We start from the raw sequence: 18,399 nt of genomic DNA, 5'->3' as shown, positions 1-18,399 counted from the left end.
AAAATGTCTTGTACCTTTGTTGGCTCGGAAACGTTTCAGATCACCCATGTACATTTAGGAATATAACATTCCCTGAAAATAATATGTAAACAAGTGAATAAAATATTTATTTTATCCCTAATTACTCGTAGCTTCAATTTTGACGTTTATTCAAGCCCATATGAACCTGATGAATTATCAGTTTAACATAACAGTAATTGAGCTTCGGGTGTATCGATAGCTTGGTTAATTCCGAACTGTTTATACAATTCAATAAATAGAAAAATGGCCCAAAAATTTTTTTTCCATCGTAGACGTTAAAAGAATATTGTATTTCATTCCTCTATATACCTAGTTCATTGGACGAGAAATATATTTACTGATTGATGATCTTGAAAAACTAATTATCAGATTTCTGATCTGAGGAGATCCTAATGATTCTCTTTATTCGCAGATAAGGAGTTCAGATATGTTTTTACACGATCACTCATATTTTTATAGAGGTGGTAATTACAAATTTTAATTAAAAATTACGCCAAATAATCTCTGGGTCTACTACAGGGCCTAGTGCGATCAATTTGGAGAAGCAAAGTAAGGAAGCGTCAAATATGAGGCAGACCCTGAACTGAATCCGCTCGAACGCGCAGTGTGAACTATGGTAGATGACATAGGAAATGCTGCTTGAATAAATGCGCAACTGTTGAGTATTTATGTGTACATTTATTGAAAACAATTCATTGGAACTAAAAAAATTATTCGCGTTCAACCGAGGAAATTTAGACTTCGAAGAGAATACAAAAATACCGAATGGATCCGCCATGTCCACAGAAAGATGGAAGTACCGAAGAAAAGGATTTATGTTAAGATCTCATTCGACGGGCGGTGCTGTGTGATTGTGATGTTCGCGTCAAGGAGGTGGGGTAGTGGCAAGCAGTCCTATCGCTCCACGCATTTATGAGGGAAGTCTTAAATCTGAGAAATTCTGTGACCCTTCCGCGTTCCGGTTTCGTGTCTGTATCATTAATTTGGTGGTTATGTGGCGCAGTCACTCCCGGAGGATTGGTACGAGGATAACGGCATAAAATTTGGTATGGTATAGTAATAATTTAATCAAAAATATGACCCTGCCTACAACAAATATGCAGATGCATATTTGTTGTCAAGTGGAAAGGTATTTAAATTTTTTATCTGGCTCAGCCAAATTCCGGCAACGATTGCCCGTCGACCAATACGTTAGTACCAGTCCTAACTCGCGCACCCTTCTTGCTATTTCCAAGCCTGTATCCTGGCGAATAATGCCAGCCATGGACCCCCAACCTCTTCATAAGTTACCGACCAAACATAAACTTACTATAAATAAATAATAACATTTAAAACCCTTTTGTCCTGCGAAGTCTTGGCAAGTAATAGTTGGCAGTTTGAATGTACGCCTGTGCTCTACCTATTTTATGAAATAATTGAGGGGGGAGTGGAGTGAAAGGGAATATCGTGGGAGGGGTTTAACCGCTGCGAAAGAGCGATCTTCGGTTGTCTCATCTCGCTTGGCTTGCTCATGCCATCGTTCCGCTCGGGCGAAGGAGGTGGTGGAGTGCTTTTCAGTAAGTATATGAGAAACGAATGGGATGTCGAGGAGATCCAAGGACATATTACACGTAAAAACGAGAGAGAAGCGTTCCTTTTTCAAACAGATTTTTATCAAAAATTCTCTGCGTGTATAATCTTCCCAAGAACTAGCATTGGGAAACTAAGAGGAAAAGAAAAACACTTGCGGCATAGTTACGAATTGCACACTTTGTTTGTTCCGGAGAACTTCGGAAAAGCATTATCTCACTAAATTTATCAAAAAAACAATATGTAATTTTGTATTCTTGAAAGTAGCTAATTATTTGGGTATATTTTTCTTCGGCAAGGGGAATAATAGTGTTTGAAGATTACATGACCCATTGCTGTAATCTTATACGCAATACGTAAACCTTTTTAAGGTCAAGTTTATCGTAGCAATTTTTTTTTAAATCCGCGAGATTTCTTCTGAGCTGAATGCCATAAGCAACGCCGAGGAGAAAGCGTTCTGAAAGGCGTGTGCGGAGAAGCAACGGGGAGTCTTGTGTCGTGATGGGAAAATGGCTCTTCTTTCGAGAAAAGAGGCATTAAGCCACGTTTGTGCGACTTACGCCCGGCGCTACCTCATCTCCGGTTTTGATGATGTATCGTTGAAATTCGAAACAGCTATTCCTCTCGATGACGCATTGCTGTAATAAACTAGGGGATCCTCTTCTTTTCGAACCGTCTCATTTTCACTGAGGTAATGCGACCCAAATTTACATGAAACATCGGCATTGAATAGGAATATTAAATGTATTTCTAAATACGAAGTATTTTGAAACAATAGCTTGCCCGACCACGGATTATGTAACTGAGGATGAGAATTATAAAACCAGACGTGACCGATTGCTCTTATTCGTGACTCGAGCGGTTTTTTCACGAAATAAATTCCGTGTAACGGTTTGCTCATCCTCATTGCACATACTTGCAAAGCCTACATTATGGGACTGTACGTTGAACGTTTTTAATGTCTGCATCATGTTAAAATGCTTTACATATATTTTTACGACTCTTCTTTTAATACTTGTTTTCGTTTACTCGTGAAATATTTCATTCGCGGATTTTTTTAATATAAATTGAAACGATATACGTTATAATGTACTTTTAAGGCGTTTTGCTTTTTATTTGTATACATCCATGCCTCAAGTAGATAATTTAAACTGGTAAAATTAAAAATTTTAATGACGTGTGATAATATCAAAAGTGCCTTTAATTCTTCAGCATCAGATATCTTACGTGACATATCACACAGGTACCTTCGAGAGATATTTGCTTAGAAATTTAATCTGAAAAATGTGAGCTAAACATTGTGTGTATAAAAAAACCACGAACACAGTAATCAACCTTAAGGTCGGTTTGGTAGGTGATGGTAGAGTTCTCCCAGTTCTAAGCCCGACGGCGTGTGAAATTCACACATCAGGGTAGGGGGGCCAGTTCCTTTCCCTGTGTCGGTTATGGTTTCCCTGGGAGATCTGGTACCCGAAAAATCACTTAGCTTGGGTGGAGCTGTTGGTGCCCAGAGTGCCTTGCCCGGGGATCGAATCCGGGACCCTCTGGTCAGTAGTCCAATGCTCCACCCCCTGGACTACCGCGACCCACATTGTGTATTTTAAGTAACCAATATTAATAAGGAAAATCAATTAAAATATCAGTTTGATCACTACACAACATATAATACAATAACTAAAATCCACTACAACAATACAATAACTTAAATCCACCATAAATTGTTTGTAGTCAAAGTGATAGTTACAAAACACGCCTTATCATATATAAATTGAGTTGTAATGTCTAATTCTACGCAAATTGTTTTTAATATCAACAGCGTAGACAACAATATATAATAAGCCTGAAAATCAGGAAACGGTTCCGAAAAAAATAATTAATGTTAAGTATGTGTAGGAGCTTATTTTTCTACAAATTTCGTATCTTGGAATAGAAAACTAAAAAATACTAAAGTTATCTGATTTTTTGGGGTTGCAGTGGAGAAAAACATAACCAGGCAATTTCACCACGCTCTATTATCGGCCGGCCTTAGGATCTGATTATGCCGGGACGACGTACCTTTACGACGGCGCACACAGTTTGAGAACAGCTTAGGAACGGGTGGGGAGCAAAAAAAAAAGAAGTGTTTGACGACAGCGTCTTTGTCCCTTGAGGGTTGGTTGAGCAACGCATTGCCAAGGCGACGCCCAGCATCTCTCGTCGCCACATAACATCCGGCATTCCGAAACTTTCCCCAGTGAAAGCCATGTAGAAAAATGTAGAGAGAAGAAAAAAAGAACGAGAGAAGTGTAATGTGTGTTTTTTCGTCCTGGGGTTTTGACTCAATATTTGCATCGCCCGTGAAGGAGACAATAGCAGGAGAGTTAAAGGGAAGGGTCGGCTTCGGCGAAGGCGCGTTCATACGCATGTTCAAGCGTTAATCGTGGGTTAAATTGGACGAGAGTTGAAGTCGACCGTTGGAAAAGTTAGCCCTTGCCCCTTCCAAAGAGATTTGGATAGGTCCAAACTCAGAAGTTGGGCCGCCAAACTGGAAATACAGTCGATTTTTATGTCCGAGCCTATTTAAAATGGGTCATTTTTTTACTCTTCCATGAATAAGCCTCAAGATTCGCCTTGGAAATATAATGAACGGGTAGAAAAGTGCATTCTGATCACTCATATCCCTAATAAAAAGCACTTTCTTCACTTTTAAAGCCAAGGGCATTCGCCTGTTTTATTTTTCCATCGTCTCTTCCAAGTTTTCTGGTCAGGGCTAAGCAACAAGCAGTGAGAATAGTCCCGCAGTTCCTTTTACGTGAATTTCGCGACACAGTTGGTGAGGCCAACTGGGTGGAAAAAGAATTTCACGTCGACTAATTATCATGGACAATATGCTACATATTCAGTAATAAAAACAAGTACACGTACGGCTTTCGATTTTGAAATCCAATCGTAATTCAGGTCCTTTTTAGTGCGTACGATCTTTAGGTAGGGAGACGGCCGTGTAAGCGTTTGGATGATACGCGTGATGTGCATTATAAAACGAATTACCTCGGTCTTTCGCATTTTAGTCAATTTTGATGCCCCGGGTACCTTAAAACCGAGCAGTATATGATATGGATGGATTTTAATCTATGAAATGCAAACATGGTAAATTGTGTTATATTAATTTCTAAATTTCCAACCAATATACCTGCACTTTTACTTTTTTACTTTGTAACTGCTCTCTTTTAATTATAATTTGAACATTCGATACAGGTTGTAACTGAACCCTAAAATATTTTTACCACATATTATGATATCGAATGGAAAAAGAATATAAAACACGGCTTGGGGGACCATATTCTCCAATTATATGTAGCCCAAATTATTTTTTAACTCAAGGCATAATATTTGAGACGCCAACGTCATAGTTCAACGTGCCATAGGAAATACGCTTTTCACAAGAAATAATTGTACTATCCAAATTAGTCTAATGATCTCCATGCACAGAAAAGACATTATCATTCATTTATTGATCTATTGGAAATTGTAAATCCGATTGTGTGATAACCTTACGTAATCTTTATTAATATTCCAAAATATTTAACTAGTAATGATTATGAATTCGTGCATAAAATTAAATTGGTAGTTTCCCAATACCTGCAAAATAAATGTTTTAAAAACTGCTGTCTTTCATAAATTGAACTAATTCCTTAATTAAGTTGAAAATATCAATGAATGCTTGCTCGATATCAAAATATGTATAATAATAATAAGAAGACAAAATCCTTTTTTTCTTTAGAGCTCGTATGTCAATTTAATATAAATATTTGCACTGTATTTTTCATTTCAACTAATAATTTTATTATACAGCTCCTAATGTTCATCACGGTACGAACTGGTACAATTCTCACGTATATTCAGCAAAACAACACCCTCCGATTTGTGGATGAAATAATTTTAATCAAATATCATTCTTGAGTTAAAGCCCTGGGTATCATCAGGGATACTCAGGGCCATAAAACTTTTTTTTTTAATCTAAGGAATCGAACCATTCATCCATTCAAATCTAGGTATTCTATTTCTATATCAAATCCCTTGCTATTGAGCTACACACAGTCCATAAATTTTGGGTAGTTATTCTTAGTTGCTAAGAGTAATTTTCCTACTAATCTGTAAGATTCAACCTACGTTCGAGAAAATATTTACTAATAGCACTTTCCTTATATGTGATACAAATGTTACTGGTGAGTTATTTTGAGTTGACCGTAGATTTGAATCGCACGACATATTTTTTAAATTTCATTTCAAATATTTAATTTTAAACTTATTTTATAGTGATAGCGATGTGATTTTCTTCGCCCACGGCGGTCATAGTGACATCATCGTGTTAAATAACGGCTCAATTGCTCAATTATTTAAAACCCATAATCATCAACTGCAAAGATTCAAGAATTCACACACATACACACGCACACAGTTATCGGTAATCATAATTGACCCAGACCTAGTTATTACACTTGAGAATTCTTTGAAAGGGATTCTTAGCTGCTTCTCCTGGTAGCACCAAAGTGTTACTCAGAAACGTGAGTGAACAAGGGCAGAAATTCAGAGAGTCGGGGGGTAATTCCCGCCAGGATAAGGGCGGGGTCGGCCCGCATCTCCTTCCTTGCCCCTCATGCAAACTCGATAGCTAAGAGCTTCATTTTTTCCCGGAAAATGTGAGTCATGAAGCGTTCATGGTTACGGCACGTGAGGCCGGATGATGATGGATGGGAAGCTACAACCTCCTCTGTCCTCCTGTCTCCAAACATTGTCATTAGAATTCCACCGAAGGCGTCTCAAAGGGAGCGTAACTCCTGTCCTCGATGCTCGGCCATTGTGTTAGTGATGTCCGCCAAGCAAGATGGAGGGACGTAGTAGAGGTCGAGAGGGAAGAGTGATAAAAAAATATATGAATTAGGCATATGCTTCGCGTCCAGGGAAGGAAGGCCAGGGGAATTCGCCAAGTATATATATAATATAAATAAATAAATAAGTATATATATGTATATATACACATACATACATGCACACACACATTCTAACACGAAATCCCGCCGTATGGTGAACAAGCATTCATTTATATGGAAATAGATATAAGGAAAAGGAATAGGAACACATGCATATAATGGACGAATACAGGAGAGGTGGGGAAGGCAGAATCGAACACAACACAAGCGCAAAAATATTTTCTTGACCGGGATTTGAACACCGGATCTTTCGACTTGCCGGGCCGACGCTCTAACCACTTGAGCCAGCGAGGAAACGTAATTTACACCGAGATCTGCAGGAGGCCCGGTATTCAAGTCCCGGTCAAGGAATTATTTTTGCTTCTTGTGATCTGCTCAATTCCGCCGTCCACACCTCCCCTGTGTTCGTCCATTATATGTGTTCCTTTTCCTTTTCCTTATATCTATTTCCATGTGAATGAATATATATAAATAAATATATATATATAGATATATATAATATATATATATATATATATATATATATATATATATATATATATATATATATAACCATACACACAGTAATCAACCCGAAGGTCGGTTTGGTAGGTGATGGTAGAATTCACCCAGTACTAAGCCCGACGGTGTGTGATATTCACACATCAGGGTAGGGGGGTCAGCTCCTTTCCCTGTGCCGGTTATGGTTTCCCAGGAAGATCTGGAACCCGAAAAATCACATAGCTTGGGTGAAGCTGCAGGTGCCCAGAGTGGTTTGCCCGGGTATCGAACCTGTGCCCTCAGGTTAGTAGTCCAAAGCTCTACCGAATATGAAAATACACGTTTGTTTAAGTCTCACGGACGTAGATAATAATCTATATGAAGTTAGCACTTGTTAACAAAGACAAAAACACAGAAACATACAGAAAAGGAAAGAAACGCACGAATTTTCCGAATTTTCGGGGGTCAAACAACACGCAAACACTTATATACATTTATATATATACACATACACATAATTACATAAATATTTATTGTTGAGTTACATTTTTTCTCTCTCCCCTTGGTATCACTTGTGACTTGACGTCAAGAGGCGCGTCGGCCAGATTGGCCACGGCTGTTTACCTTGTCTTCTTCCCCCTCAGGGGAGAAGGCAGCCCAAGGACTCCCTCGCCCCCACACCAGTAAGGGTACTCCCACAAGGTGCGGTCTGTTGGAAGACGGGAATGATTTTGGCGGAGGAGAGGAGGAGATGGAGGAAATTTCCAGGAATGCGAAGCTTCAATGGGCCTTGGTTGGAGCAAAAATTCTTCGTCGCGGGCGGAGAAATACTTTTGGGAAGACCTCTGTGGTTCCCACTTCTATATCCCAGAGGAGTAGCACTCCCCCCACCCACCTCCCCTGCCGGATCGGGATTCCAATAATACGAAGTTTGGGTTGAGAGAACAGATGGGAAAATTTATTTTACCTCGGCAATTTTTACGTATTCTAAAGTCAAAAGTTGAAAAGTCCTTCAAGTTTCTGATGGAAGGTTGCGGTGTATTAGATGGGGGGGGGGGTAGGTAGCTGGAGTTTAGGCAGTTGTATGGGTAGAACCATGGGAAATAGTGAGTGAGAGACCATGGGTCGAAGAGCGCTAGGGCGTTTGACAAGGAAGGTAGTTGTCGGAGTTTCGGAAGATGAGGAGCCGTACCGAAGAAATGGAGAAGAGAAATAAACAAGCTGAGTCATGAATGTACCCACACATCCGGATTTCATTCACCACGGTAGCTATGCCTATCCGCCTCGAGGTAATGAATCATAAAGCCTTTTTCTTTCTCAGTACCCTTCAGACTAATATCTGTTAACGGAATGAATGCAGACGCTCCGATTTTGTACTACTTCTGACCAAAATAACTTTATCATAGCTCGCTATGTATGCACAAAAATATCCGACGTACTGTGCAGTGAACATATAATTAAAATGAAATATGCGCATAGTAGTGATTCACAAATAATTCTGACAATATTTTTCCTTTTTCAAGACCCATGTAAAGCAAAAATATACGAAAATTGAAAATTAAACTCAACAAATCATAAGTTCTATGAAATTCATACATTGGGTTAGAGGGATCCCCTTCACCAATTTCCCAGAAATATCTTTAAACTAAAATCACCCCCCCCCCATGGTTTAACTGGAGGAAATCACATGGCTCTGGAGCCTGGGGCCCTTAGCCGAACGTTTACCTACCTCTTGGCGAACTCTGGTAGAGTAGCTAGTTAAAAGGGATTATAGCCACGTTGGATTCTTTTGAACTTATGTTGGTCGTAACGTCATTCGGCTTATTAAGGGAAAGAATTGGTTCTGCACAGCGAGAAACTTTTTCTCCGGATTCATCGAACGAAGTACCCATCCACGCTCATGAAACGCTTGATCACTGTGTTGTACCCTTGGAACTCGGAAGGCAAACAAAATATGCTGAACGCAATCCTAGGGAGAGTATGAATAATTAGTAGAGTGCCATAAGTGTAATAATTATAGCATAATTGTACTGAGAGTACACGCTGGTTGTAAACACATCAATTTTTTCATAGAGTCATTACACGCACGAAGCCTCTCGCGATAACCTGGAATACTGTCAGCACATAAAGTTCTGGGAATATGATTTCAACCCACGAGACTTCCATGCTAATAACGGTCGACGGCTGACCGGGCGAAAAGGGTCAGCTCACGATGACACCGGTCCCGGTGACGTGAAGTCACTAAATGTCCCCTTGTCCTTACTGAGCGCAAAAAGTGCCGAGCGTAAACTTCAGGCAGGACAGCTGAATGGCAGAGATTAGACCGCTGAGGATAACGGGATTACATTTCCATTGAGTTCTCACGCGACAAATAATTTCTCCGAAGACATTTTGTAATTTCTCCGTTAGATGAACTTTGGGGTCAGGAACATTATAACCCATTTTAGGCAGAAATCATTGCCATTTGATAAGGTAAAGTATTGCTTTTATATAAACATTTATTGCACTATAAAAGACATAAAATATAGATAGTTTAAAACTCACTGAAGGGAGTCATATTACAGAGTTACACTTAACAGTAACTGGTTACATGGTAAAAATCGGGGAGCACAAATGAGATATTTTTGTTGGGGTGTGAATAAGTGGATGCGTAACATCCATATTATCAAATTATTATTTTTTATAAATAAAAAAATATTAAGCTCGTTCTCTATTAATTTTCATCTGCCCTTTCGGATTGCAACGTACACTAAAAACTCTTTTAGAAGAGATATCGTTCGTAGTTCACGCATTGTACTGCAATTTACTCAACCATAGGAATACTCTAGGTTTCTTTACACATGTGCAAGAGTAGAAAAATAAAAGTTACATGCATTATAAACTCTCACCATCCTGGTTTTTACCTCCTTATTTGAAGAAATAAAACTTAAATTAAAGTCAATTTAAGGATCTTTGTTGCCGATTTTCAAAGTTTACGTTTTGATAATCGGCTAAAATTTTGTGAGTTGAGTATTAAATTTTCTGGTCGTGCAGTGTTGTTCGCTGCTGATAATGCTTACTCTGTGTAGTAAAATATTTCTATTCGGATTCCTTAGTGTGTTTTATGATATCAGGCGACTTTTTGTGGTGTGTGCGTTATGCATGAAAACTGTTAACGTTATATTTACTTTCTATGTAATGATTTTAAATTCAAAATTGAAAATGGAATGGAAAAATATTGAAATTCACGTGAACCGAAATGAATTGACTAATTTGTAGCTGTTCCATTTTATGAAAACAGTGAGTTCCTTCACATAAACATCGAAAGCGATTTTAATTAAAACGAATGGTGCAATATTCGTCGTAGTGAATTGTATGTAATTAAAGTTAATATTGTGAATACAGAATAAAAAATCTTGTTCAATAGTGATTAATGTGGAACGATGACAGTACCTTCATCATAGTCCCTACCAAGTTGATACTTTGGAATTCATATCGCATAAACATATTCTTATTTTTCCAATATTATTCCTTCTACTCTTAATACTTTCTGCTTGGATATTTTACTTCCCCATTGTCTACTCCCTTCCCATTCCTCCACGCTACTTAACAGTGTCTATTATATCATGGCTTTAACCCCACTACCTCTCCGTAACATCCATTTGCCTCTAAACTAGCAACTGCTTTTCTTTTCGCTTTGTATTTTAAATGTGGTGATTAATCTTCCTCGCTGTTCTCTTTACTCTCGAATCAAAATCCCCTAATTCATGCTTAAATTCTTACCCCAAAGGCCAGGTTTTGGGTGTAAGGTAATGTCTTAACCTAAAGTCCATATTTCAGTTTTTAGTATTCTTTTATTTGCGCCCGTACGGAGAGTATGTGTCATGATGTCCCTCCATCTTGCAAATGGTTCTTATACCAGCACTTTTTCCTCTCATTTTCCCACGACTGCACTTATTATCCTCCAAAATCTTGCCCAAATATGTAAATGCCTTAATGGTCTTCCCTTCTCCTTTAATTCTTAGCATAGCATTCCTGATTCTTGGTATTCTCATTATTTGGTCCTCTTGTGATTAATATTTGTTCCACACTTCTGCAATGGTGTAGAGCTCTAAAATAATTGCAATGTCTTCGTTGCCTGAATAATTATTGCTGGATCATCGGCAGGCCTCACAAAATCATCTCGTCACCCACCTTTCTCTTCGAACAAAAATGTTCCCATACCAATCTGAACATTTCCGCAGCATTAACGTTATTTTAAAGTGCGGGAGTTAGCGAAAAACTCTGTTTCACCTTCTCGAAATCCACGAATCGTGTGTAAAAGGACACCCTCTTCTTATTGGTTCCCTCTATTTTCTAAACCTAAATCTTTTCCACTAGATTATAGCATCTAGTGGAAAATTTCTATTGGTCAATATGGCGTTTATAATTAAACTTTAAAGATTCTCGGTCAGTAAGGGAATAAGAAATTTTACAAAGGTCAATTCAGTCAAATTACAATATAAATGGCATGTATAATAATAACATAAATAATTAATTGCATATGAACCTCGGATTTTTTTTATGAGTTAAAAACTTTATACACCAGGAAACATGATACACTATAATCCTCGATTTATCCTCTGCATCCACAAGGCCACTTTACTCATTAAAAACATTTTCAATACTACTCCTAAATACTAAATAGTCACTCTCCCTTTGCTCTCATATGCAAACTTTTAATTAACGTACCTCAACAAGGCCTATGCCAAACGAGAAATTATAACATAGGGATTGTTAATGGACTCCGAAAAGAAATAATTTCCCTTGGTTCTCCTTTTAGAAGTTGTTTTAATTGCATACTCAAATATTTAAGAATGGGTTTTCAGTTTGTCGAAAAACAAAATAATATTCACGAATATGTGCAGACTAATTATGACACATATCACCATAATGACATCTCTCATTATGTTAATGAGTATTTTCAAAACCATAAAATCCATCCATGGTTAAATGGTTAAATAAAATTTTAATAGATCGATTGTTATGCATTTAATTTGAAATCTCGAGTTTGCAACCTGTATTTGTCAATGTTTATCTGCATTAGTTTTCATCTTCATAATGAAGTGAACATCAGATTATAATGTAAATTTGTAAAAAAAACTGTTCACATTAGCTAGTGGGATTTCAATATTGGACATTAATGTATTTAAGTTAGACTTTTTTTTAAATCTACTTTCCTGAAGCATTGTGATATTTGGGTCGATGTAGGGGTACCGAGGTCAAAGATGATTTGAATGCTTTAAGTCCAAGGCTATTTCGAATGCAACAGTGTCATCAAATCGCACCTGAATTGGTGAACTGGTCTCTGGCCGACATGATTCTTATTGAGTTGACCTCCACGTAGCATTAAAAAAAAACCCTGCCTGCCTTGGTCCACTGGATACCCTATTGAATGTGCAACCTAAATAAACACTTGTACCGAATGTGCAGCGCTCTCAAAAAAACATCCAGCTCCATTCAACAACCCAGATTTACTACCCACCCACCTACTCCTGATCCGATGAGATATCCTCTCTCTCTTTCTCTCAAGCTGGTATTTCCAATCCAATGAATCACGGCTTCCCTTCTCGTGTGATTTCTCTTCGAAGCGGTCGCGTTGGACTTACAAATGGAATGAATACGTAACCCGCAAACCGCTGCGGTTGCAATCCCGTATTTTGAGTATTTCAATTTGTACGCTATTCAGATGTTACATTTTAAATGGGTAAAACAGAAGTATAAGAAAATTGTTTAAAATCCATCGTATGAAGTGAATGAGGGCCTAACTTCATTATATTTCTTTTCGGAAAACTATTTTGTGGTAGCTCACTTTTCAGGCTTGTGTCAAACCAGAAAACTAGGTTAACATTATACTACGAATCAGTTTCAACATTTTATTTGCCAATAATTCAACACATAACTAATTAATAGCATTGTTAAAATTATGCATCAGGTACTTGCGGGTCAAACTCTAATCTATCACGCATAAATATTTCAAATAATATTAAAAAATAAGGATGAACATCAAATAAGCATTCATTTTTTCAATGATAAGAGCTTCTTCCAAAAATTTCTAGGCAATACAATATATTCTTTATTCCTGCGAACGATAGGGGAAATTCATATCATATGGTAGCGTATTTTTTCAAGTTTGACCATGAGAATAAGTGTGTTGAAATTTTACACGGTCATTCGTAAGCAAAACGTCATGGGAGCTTTTTAAGGGGAGGGTCCTGCTAAATATTTGGCAACAATTTGAAATAAAACGTAAATTAACCTTCTCTGCCCAGTGAAATTTTATCATAAATTTTCTGCTCATACTTCTAACTAACAAATACGTAAAAATCATGACAGTTTATAGGTAAATATTTTCTCTTGAAATCATTCCACTTTTATAAATAGTCAACATTTTAGAACTAGTGTCAATTTAAGTTTTTGCGAACATTTTTCAGTGATATTCAGTATATAAACACGTCATATATTGATTAAATAAATTTGACTCTTACTGAACAAGACTTTAATCACTAATAGTGCAAAATAAGATTTAAAGTGATATTTTTCCATGTATTTTAATGTTATTTACATAGAGATAGAAAAATGTTATCGAGATGCTATGAAGGTGACAGAGGAGCGAGAATAAGGAGAAAAGGAGAGTTAAATATGTTTTATTCCCTTTTGGTGTGATGTTGATAGCGAAAAACGTGTAAATTCAGAAGAAAGCGTAGGGAAAATGGAAGTTAATGAAAAAAATAGGATCTTAGAAGAAATCAAAAGGCAAAAGAGTGGAGAGGCTCAAGCGATGAAAGTGGTTGTGAAAATTGTAAGAAGAGCAGATGGAACAATGTAAATATCCAGACGAGGAGATGACAGAGGAGATGTGCATTTGAATAGAAATTACTGAGAAAGAAAGAACTAACGAGTAATATCGGTATCCTTTTAAGAAAAAAGTGGTAATAGGCTTCATGTGAAGTGTCAATCTTCTATGGATGTGATAAATAGATATTTTTAAGAAGCAATTCAATTATCCAATAAATGGATTAAGTAAGGGAATGTGACGTATTGATGAGGGTAACCGAGGAAATAACACTAATCGGCTAAATTAAAAAATGGAAAAAGAATTAAATAGGCCATGGGCTGCAGTCACATGTAGCAAGTCGCAATCTGTTTCGGTGCTCCAAAGTAAAATCATTACTCGAGTGAAATCAAATCCAGTTAGCCTTTCCCTACTTATGAAGCCACATGGTTCGTCATATTGGACCACTTGAGCGATTATCAAGGTCATTAGTGTTAATGAACAGAATTATTTGCGATTTGTAATTAATGAGTAGAGTCGGACCAGCGTTACTCCTTCTTCAACAAAGTGGCGCTGAGTTCTGTCAAAAACATGACATTGAAACGTTTGAAAATTCCGTCAATTTAAATTGATTAGTTAATGATTTAAAAGATACGTACTCTTAAATTGACTTAAACAATAAAATAAAAATTGTAATTACAGAAATGAGGTAATGCGTAGAAACATCATTCATGCAAATCAACTGGTCGAAAAATATCGGAAATAGCTGTCAGTCAAAACAAATTGTCCTGAATCAACCATATGGTTGACATGCAACAGCAGTTAATATCACCAATTTTTGAATGCAAGGTAACGCCAATATCACCATAATGTCAGACCTGTGTCCGAAAAAAATGAGCATTCAATGGCCGCCATTAGTTAAGCGCATTGATTGTGCAACGCGTCAGCCCCGAGCTCTGTAACGTGGAATTCGTTTCGGTTCTCCTATCTTTCAAAACTCAGGGTGCGGTCACGGTCGAAGTTACACACTGAGAGCACAAAGGGTTCTTAAATTCATAGGAACTGGTGTTCGTGAGTTGAAAACATTAAATTAATACCCAAAGTGTACGCGTGTAAGACGTGCAATTATTTCTTGCTTGAGATTATTTAAAGCATTTTAACCAGAGTTGAAAGTGATTCCAATACGAATCCAAAGACCAGCGTCAATTTTATCTGTGTGGTCTCAGCAATGCGCGTTATTTCTCTGTTTGCTACTCCAATTTAGACTTCAAGGGAAATACACCTTCCCAATTTTTCAGTGTCACAATACTTATCTTTGGCTATTTATATATTTGCACAAAATGTCTTTTTCATGTCAAAACATTGATTTTTATACATTTCTCAGTACAATGGGATAACATTTATTTCGCAATTTGATATATGCAACAAGTATACCCATGAGATATATGAAGAATAATTTGACTCGGTACTTCCATTTCACGTTACTTGATAAAAATGCCTGAAAAAACGGTAAGCAATGAAATATCGGTAGTTAAATAGTAGCACCGTCCTAAGGTGAGTTTAGAAGAGAAAACGGTATCTAATTATTCGAGTAGTAAGGTTTCAATTTCTTGGAGCGAGATGTTTCACAGTCTGATTAATTCAACAGAATTCCTATGCGGAAACTTGGGTGAAATGAAACGCGATGAGGAAAACTAATAGACAAAAAATCAATATGCGTACATGATATAAAATACTGTTTCTTGCTTTAATATTTTTTCATAAGGAACAGGATAAAATACACTACAATCCATTCGCATTTAAAATTTAAAAATCAGATGCTGCTGCTCCTGATGATGTTCCCGGTGATACTATGGAAATTTTAATAAATAAAATGTCAAATTTTCATTCCTCCTGTTACTCAAATTGCGCAAAGTATTCAAATAGTTTAGTAAATTTTGAGAAATATCATGATTCTTAACGATACCAACTCGGCATCAAGTGCACTGAATTTCAATTGCATCCCTCACGTCATATTCAGGCGCCCAGATAGTTGAAAAAAAAAGAGGTTCAGAAAACTGCAATTGGAGCTGACCAAATCTTAAGATGATTCAGTCCATGCTCGAGCTCCATTGACCACAACTGTTCAGAGGTCGATCATTTGACGGAGCACTCATCAGCGAACTCCGGAAAAAAGGAGATAAAACCGTCAGCTTTCGCCCCGCGAAGAGGTTGTGCAAATGCGTTTCCATTATGGCGTTCGAGAATGGTTCAAAGTCAAAACAAATTTACCGTCCCGCCACCCGATGGATTGCAGGTGATGAATATCTACAAATGTATTACAAATATAGTTCCGTCTCAACAGATTAACTCTAAGGGAGCCCATCTTTCTTTCGCAGTCGAACTTGATCAATATTCATAGAGCGTAGCCATTTCCCGAGGGCTGCGGATGTGAAGCAAGAAGGGTGTGAGATGACTTATGTATGGAGAGTATTATGAAGATAGGTCACGTGTCTACGACGCAGTGGCTTGAAGGAAAGGGATCAAAGGACATGATGAAGTAATGAAGATAATAAAGATTAATTTACCAAAGAAATACATAAAAATTACCGTGTTTAGTGCATTATCTAAGTTTTAAATAATTTAAAACGCCCAACACTTTCGAAGATAAACTTTATTAAAAACACAGGCTCGTTTTAACTTTTTGTTTTAGTAGATGGTGTGATATCTTAATAGGATAGAGCGTCCGATTATTGGGTGGAGTACTTGGACACAAATCGGGACAAAGCCTGTTCCAAGCTGTGTAATTTTCTCGTGCACTAGATATGTCTGAGAAATCGTAGGCGGCACATGAAAAGGAACGAGCCTGGTGTGCTTATCTCAAACCTCACCGGTCAGTCGGGTTGATTGCTGTGGTTAGGTTTAACTTTTAAGTGCCTTTAATGGCACTCATGTTCCTTATTCTATTTACGCTTCATTTAGTAACTCGTAGTTCAAAAGAGATAAACGTTACCGGAACATTATCTAACACACAAGTCAAAGGCTCCAAAAAAAGAACAAAGATACATCAACCCAATACGCTGTTACTAGAGTAATAAGCAAATTCTGAGGAAAAAGAAGAAAAGTTCATCCTAGAAATCTAATCAATTTTATGAAAACTCACAATAGACATTTGATGTACTAATGCTCATTAAAAATAGGAGGAAGTGATGGCGTCACCATAAAATCTTACTCTACATTAAAAAATAATGGAATATCTTTCAACCTAAGTTGTACAATTTTACTCACATATACCGATACGTGAATTCGATGAAGATAAGTGTGTTAGCAGAGTGATTTATTTAATATTTCGGATCTAAGATTGGTTGGTTGAGTTTTTTAAAATTTCAATTCCGATCCAGTCTTTTCATTTTTACTCATACTCCTGCTCACAAATCTCCCTTATAGTATGTATAGTAGTGAAATTCTTGAAATTCTCCAAATTCTTGAAATTAAGACCCCCTGCAGTTCCTCCCACTCGGTCTAAATTTTGTTTTATAATCTTTTTACTTCCTTTCTGCTTTTTACTATGCTTAATTTATTATTACTTTCATAACTTTATTATTGATTATGTTCACTTAATTATCCACTCCTCCTCTTATTGAAGCAGAATTTTAGTATTTTTTCACTTTCCAGTGTTACCATTTCGTCTTCCAGGAAGTTTAGGTAACCAGAAACGCGCACCACTTCGACTTTACATGTTATTGTCCAATGATATCACCGGAATATGAACGCGGAACCTATTATCCAGAAGCCGCACGTTATTACACCACGCTACTCCATAACTATAAAAAATTCCCAATCGTATTATTATTGCAAGGACTTAACCAATGGTCATTGCGACCGATAATGTATGTAAGATGGTTTTACTGGGAATATTCAACTGTGTCCTTGGTAATACGTATAATGAATTACATGGCAATGGGAGACAAGCAGTTTCCCTAGATAAACAATAAATGATATGAAGTTGTAATGAAGGCGCTCGCGGTGATTAACTGAAGACATCAAGGTAATCGGATCGCCCCCGCGCTATTCCATTTGGCTGGACGACGTTTTCAATAGCTCTTCAGTCAGCATATTTAATTCCGAAGCGCTGATTTCTCGAAGGGCACTTCAGACCAAGATATGCAGACTGGAGCGTCAGCAAAACTGTCATCTAGCCAACTGTATCGATACGTGAGCAATCCGACAACCTTGATGTCATAATATCGAATTATTTGTTTAGACATTTATTTTCCTACCATCTCTACTCAATGAGTTCGAATTCCAAACAATTTCCACCGAGTCTTCGGAATTTATTGCTATAAAAGTTCTTGCTCGACAGGCTTACTTCGAGTTCTGGCGTGCCGTGCAGACAGAGGTTAATAGAAGATATTTACAGTACTCCCTCTCTCACATTATAAATTGACGTAAATCTTTATTATTACCGGGAGATGCAACGTGCAAGTACTCAGGATGAGCTCATTGAAACGCATTCGAGGGGAGATACGTGGACCGATGCATTTATAAGGGAGGGAGGGGAGAGAGCCGGCACGGAGATGTGACGTG

The sequence above is a fragment of the Hetaerina americana genome, unplaced genomic scaffold (assembly GCF_022747635.1).
Source record: "Hetaerina americana unplaced genomic scaffold, ioHetAmer1.1.p SCAF_2, whole genome shotgun sequence".
In the NCBI taxonomy this organism is placed as follows: Eukaryota; Metazoa; Arthropoda; class Insecta; order Odonata; family Calopterygidae; genus Hetaerina; species Hetaerina americana.
Note: the sequence above shows the minus strand (reverse complement) of the source record.